This window comes from Crinia signifera, chromosome 6 (genome assembly GCF_055691185.1).
Source record: "Crinia signifera chromosome 6, ASM5569118v1, whole genome shotgun sequence".
Classification (NCBI taxonomy): domain Eukaryota; kingdom Metazoa; phylum Chordata; class Amphibia; order Anura; family Myobatrachidae; genus Crinia; species Crinia signifera.
The window spans coordinates 57,728,701-57,748,817 of record NC_139222.1 but is presented as its reverse complement, the minus strand read 5'-3'; positions in this window follow the sequence as shown (position 1 = coordinate 57,748,817).

Sequence of the window (20,117 nt, the reverse complement as noted above, 5' to 3'; positions counted from 1 at the left end):
CCCCTAGATGAATTCCCTGAGGGGTGTAGTTTGCAAAATGGGGTCACTTGTGGGGGGGTTCCTAACTTTTAGCATCTTATGGTGCCTAGAAACCTACATGGTGCCTAAAAAATAATCTCATAAAAAGGAGGCTCCAAAATCAAGTAGGTGCTCCTTCTATTATGAAGCCTGTGGTTTGGTCAACGTGCACACTAGGGCCACATATAGGATATTTATGAAAACAAAAGAATTGGGGGAATCAATTTTTAGTCACATTTCTCTAGTAAAATGTACTGTGTTCCTTAGAAAAATGTATTAAAATTGCAAATCTGCAAAAAAAATGAAATTTTGAAATTTCACCTACACTTTGTTTTAATTCCTGTGAAACACCTAAAGGGTTAACAAACTTCCAAAATGCTGTTTTGAATACTGTGAGGGGTGCAGTTTTTGAAATGGCATCATTTATGGGGGTGTCTCACATACAAGTCCCTCAAAGTCTCATCAGAACTGAACTGGTCCCTAAAAAAATCAGTGTTTAAAATTTTCTTGAAAATTTGAGAATTTGCTATTCATATTTTAAGCCTACTAGTGTCCAAAAAATTTAAAAGGAAGTTGAAATAATGATGGAAACATAAAGTAGACATATGGTCTATGTTAGTTATTAACTATTTTGAGTGGTATGATTATTTGTCTCACAAGTAGAAAATTTAACATTTTGCAAATTGCTAAATTTTCCATTTTTTTGCGAAATTTTGGTATTTTTCACAAAAAAACACAGACTGTATCGACCCAAATTTACCACTAACTTGAAGTACAATGTGTCACGAGAAAACAATCTCAAAATCACTGGGATAAGTAAAAGCAAAAAAAAGTTATCCCCACTTAAGTGATACATGTCAGATTTGAAAAAAAAGGGCTCTGTCAGGAAGGCAAAAACTGGCTGTGTCAGGAAGGGGTTAAAGACGCACATTTCTGGCCCCCCAAAAACTGGCATTTTAAATGAGAAATGAGTCCAATTAACAAAATAGGGTGAATAAGTATGTATTTCAGGGGTGAGTTAGCAGGTTATTGGGGAAGTAAGTCCTGATATTTTTGGAGGTTGCAGGGGCCACTAGACCATTCAAAATAGGCAGGCTTTAGCATATGCAGTTAGGCCCTGTAGGATGATTTTAGCTAAAAAGTGCCCCAAACACTCAAATGGCTAGTACTGTATCTGGGAAGGAAAAACATGGGAAACATGACTTAGACACCAAATGATACACTGTATGCCATGTTTCCAAATTTTTATGCACAGTGGTTACAGCATGAAGCGAATGCATGTGAAAATACAAAGGTGCATTGCATGAAACAAGTCCAATGAGCGTCCCAAAATGGCCGGCCTGCCTGCTTTCATCCATCAATTGTTCTAAATTTTTCATTACCCAATGAGCTGAGGTGGAGTCTTAGCCAGTGGTACCATCAGGGAGGTGTGTAAAGCACTTTAGGCTAGACAGCCAATCAGCTGCCAGCTTCCATCTGTCAATCAAATACAGCAGCCAATCAGAAAGCTGCCCATTGATCAGCAGGCCCTTTATGACATCACAGACAGACCCTCAGAACTATCTGTGCATGTCTAATGGCTGGCTTTCAGTTGGGCGGGTGGGTGGCAGAGGGAGGGGATGTCTGTCTCGTTTCTCCTGAAAATTGCGGTTTTTCTGCGTTTACGGGAAAAGTTGAGATCCGACGGGCAAAAGTGGGGTATCGTAGAAATCACCTTTTAAAGACGCACATTTCTGGTTTCCCAAAAATGGGCATTTCAAATGAGAAATTAGTCCAATGAACAAAATAGGGTGAATAAGTATGTATTTCAGGGGTGAGTTAGCAGGTTATTGGGGAAGTAAGTCCTGATATTTTTGGAGGTTGCAGGGGCCACTACACCATTCAAAATAGGCAGGCTTTAGCATATGCAGTTAGGCCCTGTAGGATGATTTTAGCTAAAAAGTGTCCCAAACGGGCTTGTATCTGGGAAGGGAAAATATGGGAAACATGACTTAGACACCAAATGATACACTGTATGCCATGTTTCCAAATTTTTATGCACAGTGGTTACAGCATGAAGCAAATGCATGTGAATATACAAAGGTGCATTGCATTAAACAAGTCCACTGAGCGTCCCAAAATGGCCGGCCTGCCTGCTTTCATCCATCAATTGTTCTAAATTTTTCATTACCCAATGAGCTGAGGTGGAGTCTTAGCCAGTGGTACCATCAGGGAGGTGTGTAAAGCACTTTAGGCTAGACAGCCAATCAGCTGCCAGCTTCCATCTGTCAATCAAATACAGCAGCCAATCAGAAAGCTGCCCATTGATCAGCAGGCCCTTAATGACATCACAGACAGACCCTCAGAACTATCTGTGCATGTCTAATGGCTGGCTTTCAGTTGGGCGGGTGGGTGGCAGAGGGAGGGGATGTCTGTCTCGTTTCTCCTGAAAATTGCGGTTTTTCTGCGTTTACGGGAAAAGTTGAGGTCCGTCGCGCAAAAGTGGGGTATCGTAGAAATCACCTTTTAAAGACGCACATTTCTGGCGCCCCAAAAATGGGCATTTCAAATGAGAAATGAGTCCAATGAACAAAATAGGGTGAATAAGTATGTAATTCAGGGGTGAGTTAGCAGGTTATTGGGGAAGTAAGTCCTGATATTTTTGGAGGTTGCAGGGGCCACTACACCATTCAAAATAGGCAGGCTTTAGCATATGCAGTTAGGCCCCGTAGGAGGATTTTAGCTAAAAAGTGCCCCAAACACTCCAACGGGCTTGTATCTGGGAAGGGAAAATATGGGAAACATGACTTAGACACCAAATGATACACTGTATGCCATGTTTCCAAATTTTTATGCACAGTGGTTACAGCATGAAGCGAATGCATGTGAATATACAAAGGTGCATTGCATTAAACAAGTCCAATGAGTGTCCCAAAATGGCCGGCCTGCCTGCTTTCATCCATCAATTGTTCTAAATTTTTCATTACCCAATGAGCTGAGGTGGAGTCTTAGCCAGTGGTACCATCAGGGAGGTGTGTAAAGCACTTTAGGCTAGACAGCCAATCAGCTGCCTGCTTCCATCTGTCAATCAAATACAGCAGCCAATCAGAAAGCTGCCCATTGATCAGCAGGCCCTTTATGACATCACAGACAGACCCTCAGAACTATCTGTGCATGTCTAATGGCTGGCTGTCAGTTGGGCGGGTGGGTGGCAGAGGGAGGGGATGTCTGTCTCGTTTCTCCTGAAAATTGCGGTTTTTCTGCGTTTACGGGAAAAGTTGAGGTCCGACGCGCAAAAGTGGGGTATCGTAGAAACCACCTTTTAAAGACGCACATTTCTGGCCCCCCAAAAATGGGCATTTCAAATGAGAAATGAGTCCAATGAACAAAATAGGGTGAATAAGTATGTATTTCAGGGGTGAGTTAGCAGGTTATTGGGGAAGTAAGTCCTGATATTTTTGGAGGTTGCAGGGGCCACTAGACCATTCAAAATAGGCAGGCTTTACCATATGCAGTTAGGCCCCGTAGGATGATTTTAGCTAAAAAGTGCCCCAAACACTCAAACGGGCTAGTATCTGGGAAGGAAAAACATGGGAAACATGACTTAGACACCAAATGATACACTGTATGCCATGTTTCCAAATTTTTATGCACAGTGGTTACAGCATGAAGCGAATGCATGTGAATATACAAAGCTTCATTGCATTAAACAAGTCCACTGACCATCCCAAAATGGCCGGCCTGCCTGCTTTCATCCATCAATTGTTCTAAATTTTTCATTACTCAATGAGCTGAGGTGGAGTCTTAGCCAGTGGTACCATCAGGGAGGTGTGTAAAGCACTTTAGGCTAGACAGCCAATCAGCTGCCAGCTTCCATCTGTCAATCAAATACAGCAGCCAATCAGAAAGCTGCCCATTGATCAGCAGGCCCTTTATGACATCACAGACAGACCCTCAGAACTATCTGTGCATGTCTAATGGCTGGCTGTCAGTTGGGCGGGTGGGTGGCAGAGGGAGGGGATGTCTGTCTCGTTTCTCCTGAAAATTGCGGTTTTTCTGCGTTTACGGGAAAAGTTGAGGTCTGACGCGCAAAAGTGGGGTATCGTAGAAATCACCTTTTAAAGACGCACATTTCTGGCCCCCCAAAAATGGGCATTTCAAATGAGAAATGAGTCCAATGAACAAATAGGTTGAATAAGTATGTATTTCAGGGGTGAGTTAGCAGGTTATTGGGGATATAAGTCCTGATATTTTTGGAGGTTGCAGGGGCCACTAGACCATTCAAAATAGGCAGGCTTTAGCATATGCAGTTAGGCCCTGTAGGATGATTTTAGCTAAAAAGTGTCCCAAACACTCAAACGGGCTTGTATCTGGGAAGGGAAAATATGGGAAACATGACTTAGACACCAAATGATACGCTGTATGCCATGTTTCCAAATTTTTATGCACAGTGGTTACAGCATGAAGCGAATGCATGTGAATATACAAAGGTGCATTGCATTAAACAAGTCCACTGAGCGTCCCAAAATGGCCGGCCTTCCTGCTTTCATCCACCAATTGTTCTAAATTTTTCATTACCCAATGAGCTGAGGTGGAGTCTTAGCCAGTGGTACCATCAGGGAGGTGTGTAAAGCACTTTAGGCTAGACAGCCAATCAGCTGCCAGCTTCCATCTGTCAATCAAATACAGCAGCCAATCAGAAAGCTGCCAAATGATCAGCAGGCCCTTTATGACATCACAGACAGACCCTCAGAACTATCTGTGCATGTCTAATGGCTGGCTGTCAGTTGGGCGGGTGGGTGGCAGAGGGAGGGGATGTCTGTCTCGTTTCTCCTGAAAATTGCGGTTTTTCTGCGTTTACGGGAAAAGTTGAGATCTGACGCGCAAAAGTGGGGTATCGTAGAAATCACCTTTTACAGACGCACATTTCTGGCTCCCCAAAAATGGGCATTTCAAATGAGAAATTAGTCCAATGAACAAAATAGGGTGAATAAGTATGTATTTCAGGGGTGAGTTAGCAGGTTATTGGGGAAGTAAGTCCTGATATTTTTGGAGGTTGCAGTGGCCACTACACCATTCAAAATAGGCAGGCTTTAGCATATGCAGTTAGGCCCTGTAGGATGATTTTAGCTAAAAAGTGTCCCAAACACTCAAACGGGCTTGTATCTGGAAAGGGAAAATATGGGAAACATGACTTAGACACCAAATGATACACTGTATGCCATGTTTCCAAATTTTTATGCACAGTGGTTACAGCATTAAGCGAATGCATGTGAATATACAAAGGTGCATTGCATTAAACAAGTCCAATGAGCGTCCCAAAATGGCAGGCCTGCCTGCTTTCATCCATCAATTGTTCTAAATTTTTCATTACCCAATGAGCTGAGGTGGAGTCTTAGCCAGTGGTACCATCAGGGAGGTGTGTAAACCACTTTAGGCTAGACAGCCAATCAGCTGCCAGCTTCCATCTGTCAATCAAATACAGCAGCCAATCAGAAAGCTGCCCATTGATCAGCAGGCCCTTTATGACATCACAGACAGACCCTCAGAACTATCTGTGCATGTCTAATGGCTGGCTGTCAGTTGGGCGGGTGGGTGGCAGAGGGAGGGGATGTCTGTCTCGTTTCTCCTGAAAATTGCGTTTTTTCTGCGTTTACGGGAAAAGTTGAGGTCCGACGCGCAAAAGTGGGGTATCGTAGAAATCACCTTTTAAAGACGCACATTTCTGGCCCCCCAAAAATGGGCATTTTAAATGAGAAATGAGTCCAATTAACAAAATAGGGTGAATAAGTATGTATTTCAGGGGTGAGTTAGCAGGTTATTGGGGAAGTAAGTCCTGATATTTTTGGAGGTTGCAGGGGCCACTAGACCATTCAAAATAGGCAGGCTTTAGCATATGCAGTTAGGCCCCGTAGGATGATTTTAGCTAAAAAGTGCCCCAAACACTCAAACGGGCTTGTATCTGGAAAGGGAAAATATGGGAAACATGACTTAGACACCAAATGATACACTGTATGCCATGTTTCCAAATTTTTATGCACAGTGGTTACAGCATGAAGCGAATGCATGTGAATATACAAAGGTGCATTGCATTAAACAAGTCCACTGACCATCCCAAAATGGCCGGCCTGCCTTCTTTCATCCATCAATTGTTCTAAATTTTTCATTACTCAATGAGCTGAGGTGGAGTCTTAGCCAGTGGTACCATCAGGGAGGTGTGTAAAGCACTTTAGGCTAGACAGCCAATCAGCTGCCAGCTTCCATCTGTCAATCAAATACAGCAGCCAATCAGAAAGCTGCCCATTGATCAGCAGGCCCTTTATGACATCACAGACAGACCCTCAGAACTATCTGTGCATGTCTAATGGCTGGCTGTCAGTTGGGCGGGTGGGTGGCAGAGGGAGGGGATGTCTGTCTCGTTTCTCCTGAAAATTGCGTTTTTTCTGCGTTTACGGGAAAAGTTGAGGTCTGACGCGCAAAAGTGGGGTATCGTAGAAATCACCTTTTAAAGACGCACATTTCTGGCCCCCCAAAAATGGGAATTTCAAATGAGAAATGAGTCCAATGAACAAATAGGGTGAATAAGTATGTATTTCAGGGGTGAGTTAGCAGGTTATTGGGGAAGTAAGTCCTGATATTTTTGGAGGTTGCAGGGGCCACTACACCATTCAAAATAGGCAGGCTTTAGCATATGCAGTTAGGCCCTGTAGGATGATTTTAGCTAAAAAGTGTCCCAAACACTCAAACGGGCTTGTATCTGGGAAGGGAAAATATGGGAAACATGACTTAGACACCAAATGATACGCTGTATGCCATGTTTCCAAATTTTTATGCACAGTGGTTACAGCATGAAGCGAATGCATGTGAATATACAAAGGTGCATTGCATTAAACAAGTCCACTGAGCGTCCCAAAATGGCCTGCCTGCTTTCATCCATCAATTGTTCTAAATTTTTCATTACCCAATGAGCTGAGGTGGAGTCTTAGCCAGTGGTACCATCAGGGAGGTGTGTAAAGTACTTTAGGCTAGATAGCCAATCAGCTGCCAGCTTCCATCTGTCAATCAAATACAGCAGCCAATCAGAAAGCTGCCCATTGATCAGCAGGCCCTTTATGACATCACAGACAGACCCTCAGAACTATCTGTGCATGTCTAATGGCTGGCTGTCAGTTGGGCGGGTGGGTGGCAGAGGGAGGGGATGTCTGTCTCGTTTCTCCTGAAAATTGCGGTTTTTCTGCGTTTACGGGAAAAGTTGAGATCCGACGCGCAAAAGTGGGGTATCGTAGAAATCACCTTTTACAGACGCACATTTCTGGCTCCCCAAAAATGGGCATTTCAAATGAGAAATAAGTCCAATTAACAAAATAGGGTGAATAAGTATGTATTTCAGGGGTGAGTTAGCAGGTTATTGGGGAAGTTAGTCCTGATATTTTTGGAGGTTGCAGGGGCCACTAGACCATTCAAAATAGGCAGGCTTTAGCATATGCAGTTAGGCCGCGTAGGATGATTTTAGCTAAAAAGTGCCCCAATCACTCAAACGGGCTTGTATCTGGAAAGGGAAAATATGGGAAACATGACTTAGACACCAAATGATACACTGTATGCCATGTTTCCAAATTTTTATGCACAGTGGTTACAGCATGAAGCGAATGCATGTGAATATACAAAGGTGCATTGCATTAAACAAGTCCACTGACCATCCCAAAATGGCCGGCCTGCCTTCTTTCATCCATCAATTGTTCTAAATTTTTCATTACTCAATGAGCTGAGGTGGAGTCTTAGCCAGTGGTACCATCAGGGAGGTGTGTAAAGCACTTTAGGCTAGACAGCCAATCAGCTGCCAGCTTCCATCTGTCAATCAAATACAGCAGCCAATCAGAAAGCTGCCCATTGATCAGCAGGCCCTTTATGACATCACAGACAGACCCTCAGAACTATCTGTGCATGTCTAATGGCTGGCTGTCAGTTGGGCGGGTGGGTGGCAGAGGGAGGGGATGTCTGTCTCGTTTCTCCTGAAAATTGCGTTTTTTCTGCGTTTACGGGAAAAGTTGAGGTCTGACGCGCAAAAGTGGGGTATCGTAGAAATCACCTTTTAAAGACGCACATTTCTGGCCCCCCAAAAATGGGCATTTCAAATGAGAAATGAGTCCAATGAACAAATAGGGTGAATAAGTATGTATTTCAGGGGTGAGTTAGCAGGTTATTGGGGAAGTAAGTCCTGATACTTTTGGAGGTTGCAGGGGCCACTACACCATTCAAAATAGGCAGGCTTTAGCATATGCAGTTAGGCCCTGTAGGATGATTTTAGCTAAAAAGTGTCCCAAACACTCAAACGGGCTTGTATCTGGGAAGGGAAAATATGGGAAACATGACTTAGACACCAAATGATACGCTGTATGCCATGTTTCCAAATTTTTATGCACAGTGGTTACAGCATGAAGCGAATGCATGTGAATATACAAAGGTGCATTGCATTAAACAAGTCCACTGAGCGTCCCAAAATGGCCTGCCTGCTTTCATCCATCAATTGTTCTAAATTTTTCATTACCCAATGAGCTGAGGTGGAGTCTTAGCCAGTGGTACCATCAGGGAGGTGTGTAAAGCACTTTAGGCTAGATAGCCAATCAGCTGCCAGCTTCCATCTGTCAATCAAATACAGCAGCCAATCAGAAAGCTGCCCATTGATCAGCAGGCCCTTTATGACATCACAGACAGACCCTCAGAACTATCTGTGCATGTCTAATGGCTGGCTGTCAGTTGGGCGGGTGGGTGGCAGAGGGAGGGGATGTCTGTCTCGTTTCTCCTGAAAATTGCGGTTTTTCTGCGTTTACGGGAAAAGTTGAGATCCGACGCGCAAAAGTGGGGTATCGTAGAAATCACCTTTTACAGACGCACATTTCTGGCTCCCCAAAAATGGGCATTTCAAATGAGAAATTAGTCCAATGAACAAAATAGGGTGAATAAGTATGTATTTCAGGGGTGAGTTAGCAGGTTATTGGGGAAGTAAGTCCTGATATTTTTAGAGGTTGCAGTGGCCACTACACCATTCAAAATAGGCAGGTTTTAGCATATGCAGTTAGGCCCTGTAGGATGATTTTAGCTAAAAAGTGTCCCAAACACTCAAACGGGCTTGTATCTGGGAAGGGAAAATATGGGAAACATGACTTAGACACCAAATGATACACTGTATGCCATGTTTCCAAATTTTTATGCACAGTGGTTACAGCATGAAGCGAATGCATGTGAATATACAAAGGTGCATTGCATTAAACAAGTCCACTGAGCGTCCCAAAATGGCCTGCCTGCTTTCATCCATCAATTGTTCTAAATTTTTCATTACCCAATGAGCTGAGGTGGAGTCTTAGCCAGTGGTACCATCAGGGAGGTGTGTAAAGCACTTTAGACTAGACAGCCAATCAGCTGCCAGCTTCCATCTGTCAATCAAATACAGCAGCCAATCAGAAAGCTGCCCATTGATTAGAGGGCCCTTTATGACATCACAGACAGACCCTCAGAACTATCTGTGCATGTCTAATGGCTGGCTTTCAGTTGGGCGGGTGGGTGGCAGAGGGAGGGGATGTCTGTCTCGTTTCTCCTGTAAATTGCGTTTTTTCTGCGTTTACGGGAAAAGTTGAGGTCCGACGCGCAAAAGTGGGGTATCGTAGAAATCACCGTTTAAAGACGCACATTTCTGGCCCCCCAAAAATGGGCATTTCAAATGAGAAATAAGTCCAATGAACAAAATAGGGTGAATAAGTATGTATTTTAGGGGTGAGTTAGCAGGTTATTGTGGAAGTAAGTCCTAATATTTTTGGAGGTTGCAGGGGCAACTACACCATTCAAAAAAAGGAAGGCTTTAGCATATGCAGTTAGGCCCCGTAGGATGATTTTAGCTAAAAAGTGCCCCAAACACTCAAACGGGCTTGTATCTGGGAAGGGAAAATATGGGAAACATGACTTAGACACCAAATGATACACTGTATGCCATGTTTCCAAATTTTTATGCACAGTGGTTACAGCATGAAGCGAATGCATGTGAATATACAAAGGTGCATTGCATTAAACAAGTCCACTGAGCGTCCCAAAATGGCCGGCCTGCCTGCTTTCATCCATCAATTGTTCTAAATTTTTCATTACCCAATGAGCTGAGGTGGAGTCTTAGCCAGTGGTACCATCAGGGAGGTGTGTAAAGCACTTTAGGCTAGACAGCCAATCAGCTGCCAGCTTCCATCTGTCAATCAAATACAGCAGCCAATCAGAAAGCTGCCCATTGATCAGCAGGCCCTTTATGACATCACAGACAGACCCTCAGAACTATCTGTGCATGTCTAATGGCTGGCTGTCAGTTGGGCGGGTGGGTGGCAGAGGGAGGGGATGTCTGTCTCGTTTCTCCTGAAAATTGCGTTTTTTCTGCGTTTACGGGAAAAGTTGAGATCCGACGCGCAAAAGTGGGGTATCGTAGAAATCACCTTTTACAGACGCACATTTCTGGCTCCCCAAAAATGGGCATTTCAAATGAGAAATTAGTCCAATGAACAAAATAAGTTGAATAAGTATGTATTTCAGGGGTGAGTTAGCAGGTTATTGGGGAAGTAAGTCCTGATATTTTTGGAGGTTGCAGTGGCCACTACACCATTCAAAATAGGCAGGCTTTAGCATATGCAGTTAGGCCCTGTAGGATGATTTTAGCTAAAAAGTGTCCCAAACACTCAAACGGGCTTGTATCTGGGAAGGGAAAATATGGGAAACATGACTTAGACACCAAATCATACACTGTATGCCATGTTTCCAAATTTTTATGCACAGTGGTTACAGCATGAAGCGAATGCATGTGAATATACAAAGGTGCATTGCATTAAACAAGTCCACTGAGCGTCCCAAAATGGCCGGCCTGCCTGCTTTCATCCATCAATTGTTCTAAATTTTTCATTACCCAATGAGCTGAGGTGGAGTCTTAGCCAGTGGTACCATCAGGGAGGTGTGTAAAGCACTTTAGGCTAGACAGCCAATCAGCTGCCATCTTCCATCTGTCAATCAAATATAGCAGCCAATCAGAAAGCTGCCCATTGATTAGAGGGCCCTTTATGACATCACAGACAGACCCTCAGAACTATCTGTGCATGTCTAATGGCTGGCTTTCAGTTGGGCGGGTGGGTGGCAGAGGGAGGGGATGTCTGTCTCGTTTCTCCTGTAAATTGCGTTTTTTCTGTGTTTACGGGAAAAGTTGAGGTCCGACGCGCAAAAGTGGAGTATCGTAGAAATCACCTTTTAAAGACGCACATTTCTGGCCCCCCAAAAATGGGCATTTCAAATGAGAAATAAGTCCAATGAACAAAATAGGGTGAATAAGTATGTATTTTAGGGGTGAGTTAGCAGGTTATTGTGGAAGTAAGTCCTAATATTTTTGGAGGTTGCAGGGGCAACTACACCATTCAAAAAAAGGAAGGCTTTAGCATATGCAGTTAGGCCCCGTAGGATGATTTTAGCTAAAAAGTGCCCCAAACACTCAAACGGGCTTGTATCTGGGAAGGGAAAATATGGGAAACATGACTTAGACACCAAATGATACACTGTATGCCATGTTTCCAAATTTTTATGCACAGTGGTTACAGCATGAAGCGAATGCATGTGAATATACAAAGGTGCATTGCATTAAACAAGTCCACTGAGCGTCCCAAAATGGCCGGCCTGCCTGCTTTCATCCATCAATTGTTCTAAATTTTTCATTACCCAATGAGCTGAGGTGGAGTCTTAGCCAGTGGTACCATCAGGGAGGTGTGTAAAGCACTTTAGGCTAGACAGCCAATCAGCTGCCAGCTTCCATCTGTCAATCAAATACAGCAGCCAATCAGAAAGCTGCCCATTGATTAGAGGGCCCTTTATGACATCACAGACAGACCCTCAGAACTATCTGTGCATGTCTAATGGCTGGCTTTCAGTTGGGCGGGTGGGTGGCAGAGGGAGGGGATGTCTGTCTCGTTTCTCCTGTAAATTGCGTTTTTTCTGCGTTTACGGGAAAAGTTGAGGTCCGACGCGCAAAAGTGGGGTATCGTAGAAATCACCTTTTAAAGACGCACATTTTTGGCCCCCCAAAAAAGGGCATTTCAAATGAGAAATAAGTCCAATGAACAAAATAGGGTGAATAAGTATGTATTTTAGGGGTGAGTTAGCAGGTTATTGTGGAAGTAAGTCCTAATATTTTTGGAGGTTGCAGGGGCCACTACACCATTCAAAAAAAGGAAGGCTTTAGCATATGCAGTTAGGCCCCGTAGGATGATTTTAGCTAAAAAGTGCCCCAAACACTCAAACGGGCTTGTATCTGGGAAGGGAAAATATGGGAAACATGACTTAGACACCAAATGATACACTGTATGCCATGTTTCCAAATTTTTATGCACAGTGGTTACAGCATGAAGCGAATGCATGTGAATATACAAAGGTGCATTGCATTAAACAAGTCCACTGAGCGTCCCAAAATGGCCGGCCTGCCTGCTTTCATCCATCAATTGTTCTAAATTTTTCATTACCCAATGAGCTGAGGTGGAGTCTTAGCCAGTGGTACCATCAGGGAGGTGTGTAAAGCACTTTAGGCTAGACAGCCAATCAGCTGCCAGCTTCCATCTGTCAATCAAATACAGCAGCCAATCAGAAAGCTGCCCATTGATCAGCAGGCCCTTTATGACATCACAGACAGACCCTCAGAACTATCTGTGCATGTCTAATGGCTGGCTGTCAGTTGGGCGGGTGGGTGGCAGAGGGAGGGGATGTCTGTCTCGTTTCTCCTGAAAATTGCGGTTTTTCTGCGTTTACGGGAAAAGTTTAGGTCCGACGCGCAAAAGTGGGGTATCGTAGAAATCACCTTTTAAAGACGCACATTTCTGGCCCCCCAAATATGGGCATTTCAAATGAGAAATGAGTCCAATGAACAAAATAGGGTGAATAAGTATGTATTTCAGGGGTGAGTTAGCAGGTTATTGGGGAAGTAAGTCCTGATATTTTTGGAGGTTGCAGGGGCCACTAGACCATTCAAAATAGGCAGGCTTTAGCATATGCAGTTAGGCCCCGTAGGAGGATTTTAGCTAAAAAGTGCTCCAAACACTCAAATGGCTAGTATCTGGGAAGGAAAAACATGGGAAACATGATTTAGACACCAAATGATACACTGTATGCCATGTTTCCAAATTTTTATGCACAGTGGTTACAGCATGAAGCGAATGCATGTGAAAATACAAAGGTGCATTGCATTAAACAAGTCCAATGAGCGTCCCAAAATGGCCGGCCTGCCTGCTTTCATCCATCAATTGTTCTAAATTTTTCATTACCCAATGAGCTGAGGTGGAGTCTTAGCCAGTGGTACCATCAGGGAGGTGTGTAAAGCACTTTAGGCTAGACAGCCAATCAGCTGCCAGCTTCCATCTGTCAATCAAATACAGCAGCCAATTTGAAAGCTGCCCATTGATCAGCAGGCCCTTTATGACATCACAGACAGACCCTCAGAACTATCTGTGCATGTCTAATGGCTGGCTGTAAGTTGGGCGGGTGGGTGGCAGAGGGAGGGGGTGTCTGTCTCGTTTCTCCTGAAAATTGCGGTTTTTCTGCGTTTACGGGAAAAGTTGAGGTCCGACGCGCAAAAGTGGGGTATCGTAGAAATCACCTTTTAACTCCTTCCCGACATTTGACGTACATTTACGTCATGGCCGGGATGTACTTCCCGACGCATGGCATAAATGTACGTCATGGCTTTAAACTGTCACCGCATCTATAGACGCGGTGACAGTTTAAACATGTCTGCTGTCCCTGACAGCAGACATGTCCCTGCATGCCCAGGGGGGGTGGCGATGCCTCCCCCCCGTCGGCGATCGCTGTGATTGGCTGTTCAAATGTGAACAGCCAATTACAGCGTTTTCTGTGTACCGGCGAATAACGTTCGCCGGTGACATAGGGATCGGTGGTGATTGGTGCTGTAAAGTACAGCACCAATCACCACGGGGTGTAAGGGTGACACTGGTGTCACCCCACCTCACCCCACCCGCCCCCAAAGGCCGTGATTGGTCTGTCGGACCGACGGACCAATCACAGCCATGGAGGGTGATTTAAACTAACGGTGACTGCACTGCAGACGCCATTCCGGTCTGGAATTGCGTGCATTGCGGTCACCGTGCCTATCTGCCGTGATATACTGACCTGATCCTTGCAAATACTTACCTGATCACCTGATCACTGCTTGTAGCGTGCTGGATGCTTCCTGGATCTGACTTCTTGTGACTTCCTGTGTTGTGCTGCTGCTGCTGCATTGTGATAGAGTTATAGATAGAGAGATAGAGAGAGATAGAGAGAGATAGTGACAGAGAGTGCTATATTTTGTGTCTGCTGCCCCCCCCCCCCTTTTGTGCTGATCAGTATAAATTAACTGATCAGCAACTTTTTGGGGGTGCAGTGCTGCTGCTGCAGTGCCATAGAGGGATAGATAGTGAGAGATAGAGAGATAGAGAGAGATAGTGACAGAGAGTGATAGAGAGTGCTATATTTTGTGTCTGCTACCCCCCTTTTGTGCTGATCAGTATATCTGTGCTGAACAGCAACTTTTTGGGGGTGCAGGGGCTTTTTTTATATATATAACTGTCAGTGCTGCTGCTGCAGTGTCATAGAGTGATAGATAGTGATAGATAGTGAGAGATAGAGAGATAGAGAGAGATAGTGACAGAGAGTGATAGAGAATGCTATATTTTGTGTCTGCTACCCCCCCTTTTGTGCTGATCAGTATATCTGTGCTGATCAGCAACTTTTTGGGGGTGCAGGGTTTTTTTTTTATATATACCTGTCAGTTGCTGCCAGTTGCACTGTCAGTTGCACCAAAGGTTGTGCACCTGCTGCCCCTCACTGGTAATCAGTGTCGCATCACTGATCACCTTTTTTTTTTTTTTTTGAGGGTGCTGTGGGGTCTTTTTTTAATTTTTTTTTTTACACACACTGTGAATTTGTGGGTGTCCTGTGGCCACTGTGCGCTGATCAGTGACGTACATCACTGATCAGCTTTTTCGGCACAGGGTTGATCTATTTTTTTTTTGATCAAATTCCTGTTGCCTTTGAGCGCTGTTCAGTGACGGACGTTACTGACCAACATCTGTGCTCAATTTTTGGCACAGGACCTTTTTTTTTTTCTGCACTACATACACACTACACACTACATACCCCCCCGGGTTGAAATAAAGTTTGTACCCCCCCTACACTATACACGTGTTGAAACATTTAACTACCAGAAACACAAAAATAAAAATGGCATCCCAAATGTCATCCCAAATGTCATCCCAGTCATCCAGAAGAATGTATTCAGCGGAGGAGGCATATGCCATGCTTGCCTCTGACTCTGACACAGCCAGTGAGGCAAGCGGGGAATTTGAAGGATTCATCTTAAGCTCCTCTTCCTCCTCTAGTGATGAGGGACCCCCTCAAAGACGCCTCCGTAGAGCAGCTGAGACCCCCCCCCAATAATTGATCTCGTATGGACCCCACCACCAGACAATTTTGAGCCCCAGGTTCCTGAGTTTTTGGCCATCCCAGGAATCCAATTTGATTCCACAGGTCTCAGAGAAATTGACTTTTTCAAATTATTTTTCTCTGATGATTTTATAAATTTAATGGTGGACCAAACTAATTTATATGCCCAGCAGTTTATTGCTCAAAACCCCACGTCATCATTTGCTAGGTGGACCCCTGTAAATGCAGTAGAGATGATGACGTTTTGATGTCTGGTGTTTCATATGGGCATAGTAAAAAAGCCAGAAATTAGGCAATATTGGAGTACAGATGTTCTGTACAGCACCCCACTTTACCGTATGGCCATGACCCGGACTCGTTTTGAGTTAATCCTTAAATTTTTGCATTACAACGATAATGCACAGTGCCCACCCAGAGATGATCCCACCTTTGACCGGCTATTCAAAGTCAGGCCGGTCATTGATCATTTCAGTGCCAAATTTCCAGAGATGTACATCCCAGATAAATTCATTTGCATAGACGAGTCCCTTATACATTTTAAAGGAAGGGTTAAATTCCGCCAGTACCTTCCCAGTAAGAGGGCAAGGTATGGCATAAAAATGTATAAGCTGTGTGAAAGCACCTCAGGGTACACTCACAGGTTTAGGGTATATGAAGGGAAGGATTCAAGAATTGAACCGCCAGAATGCCCCCCCTCCCTCGTAGGTGTTAGTGGAAAAATTGTCTGGGATTTAGTGCACCCCTTCATGGATAAAGGTTATCACCTCTATGTGGATAACTTTTACACTAGCATCCCCCTGTTTAAGGCCCTTGGTTCAAGAGGTACAGCAGCTTGCGGTACTGTGCGCAAGAACCAAAGAGGCCTCCCAAAAACGCACATTGCCCAAGTAATGAGAAGGGGTGAAAGCAGGGGAATATGCACCGAAAATATGTTGTTGGTCAAATATAAGGACAAGAGGGATGTCCTTATACTGACAACAATTCACGGAGACAGTACCACCTCCGTCCCTGTACGAGGTACCAGTACCCACACCTCAAAACCTAATTGTATCCTGGATTACAATAAGTACATGGGCGGAGTGGATCTTTCAGATCAGGTACTGAAGCCGTACAGTGCCCTGCGGAAAACAAAAATCTGGTACAAGAAGCTGGCCGTGTATATCATCCAGATGGCACTGTATAACGCTTACGTGCTATTCCGTTCTACCAGCCAGAGGGGGACATTTATGCACTTTCAAGAGGAAGTCATAAAGAGCCTAATATTTGGGAACCAGCAGGCAGAGGGCCCCAGTACTTCTAGTACTGGCCCCCGTATTGTACCAGGGCAGCATTTTCCTGATGAAATCCCCTCCACTGGAAAAAAGGGCAGGACACAAAAAAGGTGCAAAGTTTGCTATAAACAGGGAATAAGAAAGCAAACTATTTTCCAGTGTGACACTTGCCCCGACAAACCCGGCCTATGTATAAAGGAGTGTTTTAAAATATACCACACATCTATGGATTATTAGGTTCATCATTTCACCGTGCTTCGGGGGTCTTGCTAATGCCACATAGCACCCACCATTCATTCCACCAGAATCTGAGCCGCAAAATCCAAAAATCACTCCTTCCCTTCTGAGTCCTGCCATGCACCCAACTGGTATTTTTTGGTCACATGTGAGACATTGCCGTACTCGGGAGAAATTGGGGCACAGATTTTGGGGTGCTATTTCTCCTTCATACCTTATGAAAATGAAAAATTTTGAGCCAGAACTGCATTTTTGTGTAAAAAAATGTAATTTTTCATTTGCACAGCCCAGTTGTATCAAAATTGGTGAAACCCCTGGGGGTTTGAAATGTACACTATACCCCTAGATGAATTCCCTGAGGGGTGTAGTTTGCAAAATGGGGTCACTTGTGGGGGGGTTCCACTGTATTGGTGCTTTGGGGGTCTTGCTAATGCGACATAGCACCCACCAAAATTCCACCAGAATCTGTGCTGCAAAATCCAAATATCACTCCTTCCCTTCTGAGTCCTGCCATTTTTTGGTCACACATGAAGCATTGCCGTACTCGGGAGAAATTGGGGCACAGATTTAGGGGAGCTTTTTCTCCTTCATACCTTATGAAAATGAAAAATTTTGAGCCAGAACTGCATTTTTGTGTAAAAAAATTTAATTTTTCATTTGCACAGCCCAGTTGTATCAAAATTGGTGAAACCCCTGGGGGTTTGAAATGTACACTATACCCCTAGATGAATTCCCTGAGGGGTTTAGTTTGCAAAATGGGGTCACTTGTGGGGGGGTTCCACTGTATTGGTGCTTTGGGGGTCTTGCTAATGCGACATAGCACCCACCAAAATTCCACCAGAATCTGAGCTGCAAAATACAAAAATCACTCCTTCCATTCTGAGTCCTGCCATGCACCCAAATGGTATTTTTTGGTCACATGTGAGGCATTGCCGTACTCGGGAGAAATTGGGGCACAGATTTTGGGGTGCTTTGTCTCCTTCATTCCTTGTGAAAATGAAAAATTTTGAGCCAGAACTGCATTTTTGTGTAAAAAATTTAATTTTTCATTTTCACTGCCCAGTTGTACCACAATTGGTGAAACCCCTGGGGGTTTGAAATGTACATTATACCCCTAGATGAATTCCCAGAGGGGTGTAGTTTGCAAAATGGGGTCACTTGTGGGGGGCTTCCACTGTATTGGTGCTTTGGGGGTCTTGCTAATGCGACATAGCACCCACCAAAATTCCACCAGAATCTGAGCTGCAAAATACAAAAATCACTCCTTCCCTTCTGAGTCCTGCCATGCACCCAAATGGTATTTTTTGGTCACATGTGAGGCATTGCCGTACTCGGGAGAAATTGGGGCACAGATTTTGGGGTGCTTTGTCTCCTTCATTCCTTGTGAAAATGAAAAATTTTGAGCCAGAACTGCATTTTTGTGTAAAAAAATGTAATTTTTCATTTGCACAGCCCAGTTGTATCAAAATTGGTGAAACCCCTGGGGGTTTGAAATGTACACTATACCCCTAGATGAATTCCCTGAGGGGTGTAGTTTGCAAAATGGGGTCACTTGTGGGGGGGTTCCACTGTATTGGTGCTTTGGGGGTCTTGCTAATGCGACATAGCACCCACCAAAATTCCACCAGAATCTGTGCTGCAAAATCCAAATATCACTCCTTCCCTTCTGAGTCCTGCCATTTTTTGGTCACACATGAAGCATTGCCGTACTCGGGAGAAATTGGGGCACAGATTTAGGGGAGCTTTTTCTCCTTCATACCTTATGAAAATGAAAAATTTTGAGCCAGAACTGCATTTTTGTGTAAAAAAATGTAATTTTTCATTTGCACAGCCCAGTTGTATCAAAATTGGTGAAACCCCTGGGGGTTTGAAATGTACACTATACCCCTAGATGAATTCCCTGAGGGGTTTAGTTTGCAAAATGGGGTCACTTGTGGGGGGGTTCCACTGTATTGGTGCTTTGGGGGTCTTGCTAATGCGACATAGCACCCACCAAAATTCCACCAGAATCTGAGCTGCAAAATACAAAAATCACTCCTTCCATTCTGAGTCCTGCCATGCACCCAAATGGTATTTTTTGGTCACATGTGAGGCATTGCCGTACTCGGGAGAAATTGGGGCACAGATTTTGGGGTGCTTTGTCTCCTTCACTCCTTGTGAAAATGAAAAATTTTGAGCCAGAACTGCATTTTTGTGTAAAAAATTTAATTTTTCATTTTCACTGCCCAGTTGTACCACAATTGGTGAAACCCCTGGGGGTTTGAAATGTACATTATACCCCTAGATGAATTCCCAGAGGGGTGTAGTTTGCAAAATGGGGTCACTTGTGGGGGGCTTCCACTGTATTGGTGCTTTGGGGGTCTTGCTAATGCGACATAGCACCCACCAAAATTCCACCAGAATCTGAGCTGCAAAATACAAAAATCACTCCTTCCCTTCTGAGTCCTGCCATGCACCCAAATGGTATTTTTTGGTCACATGTGAGGCATTGCCGTACTCGGGAGAAATTGGGGCACAGACTTTGGGGTGCTTTGTCTCCTTCATTCCTTGTGAAAATGAAAAATTTTGAGCCAGAACTGCATTTTTGTGTAAAAAAATGTAATTTTTCATTTGCACTGCCCAGTTGTATCAAAATTGGTGAAACCCCTGGGGGTTTGAAATGTACACTATACCCCTAGATGAATTACCTGAGGGGTGTAGTTTGCAAAATGGGGTCACTTGTGGGGGGCTTCCACTGTATTGGTGCTTTGGGGGTCTTGCTAATGCGACATAGCACCCACCAAAATTCCACCAGAATCTGAGCTGCAAAATATAAAAATCACTCCTTCCCTTCTGAGTCCTGCCATGCACCCAAATGGTATTTTTTGGTCACATGTGAGGCATTGCCGTACTCGGGAGAAATTGGGGCACAGATTTTGGGGTGCTTTGTCTCCTTCATTCCTTGTAAAAATGACAAATTTGGAGCCAGAACTGCATTTTTGTGTAAAAAAATTAATTTTTCATTTGCACAGCCCAGTTGTATCAAAATTGGTGAAACCCCTGGGGGTTTGAAATGTACACTATACCCCTAGATGAATTCCCTGAGGGGTGTAGTTTGCAAAATGGGGTCACTTG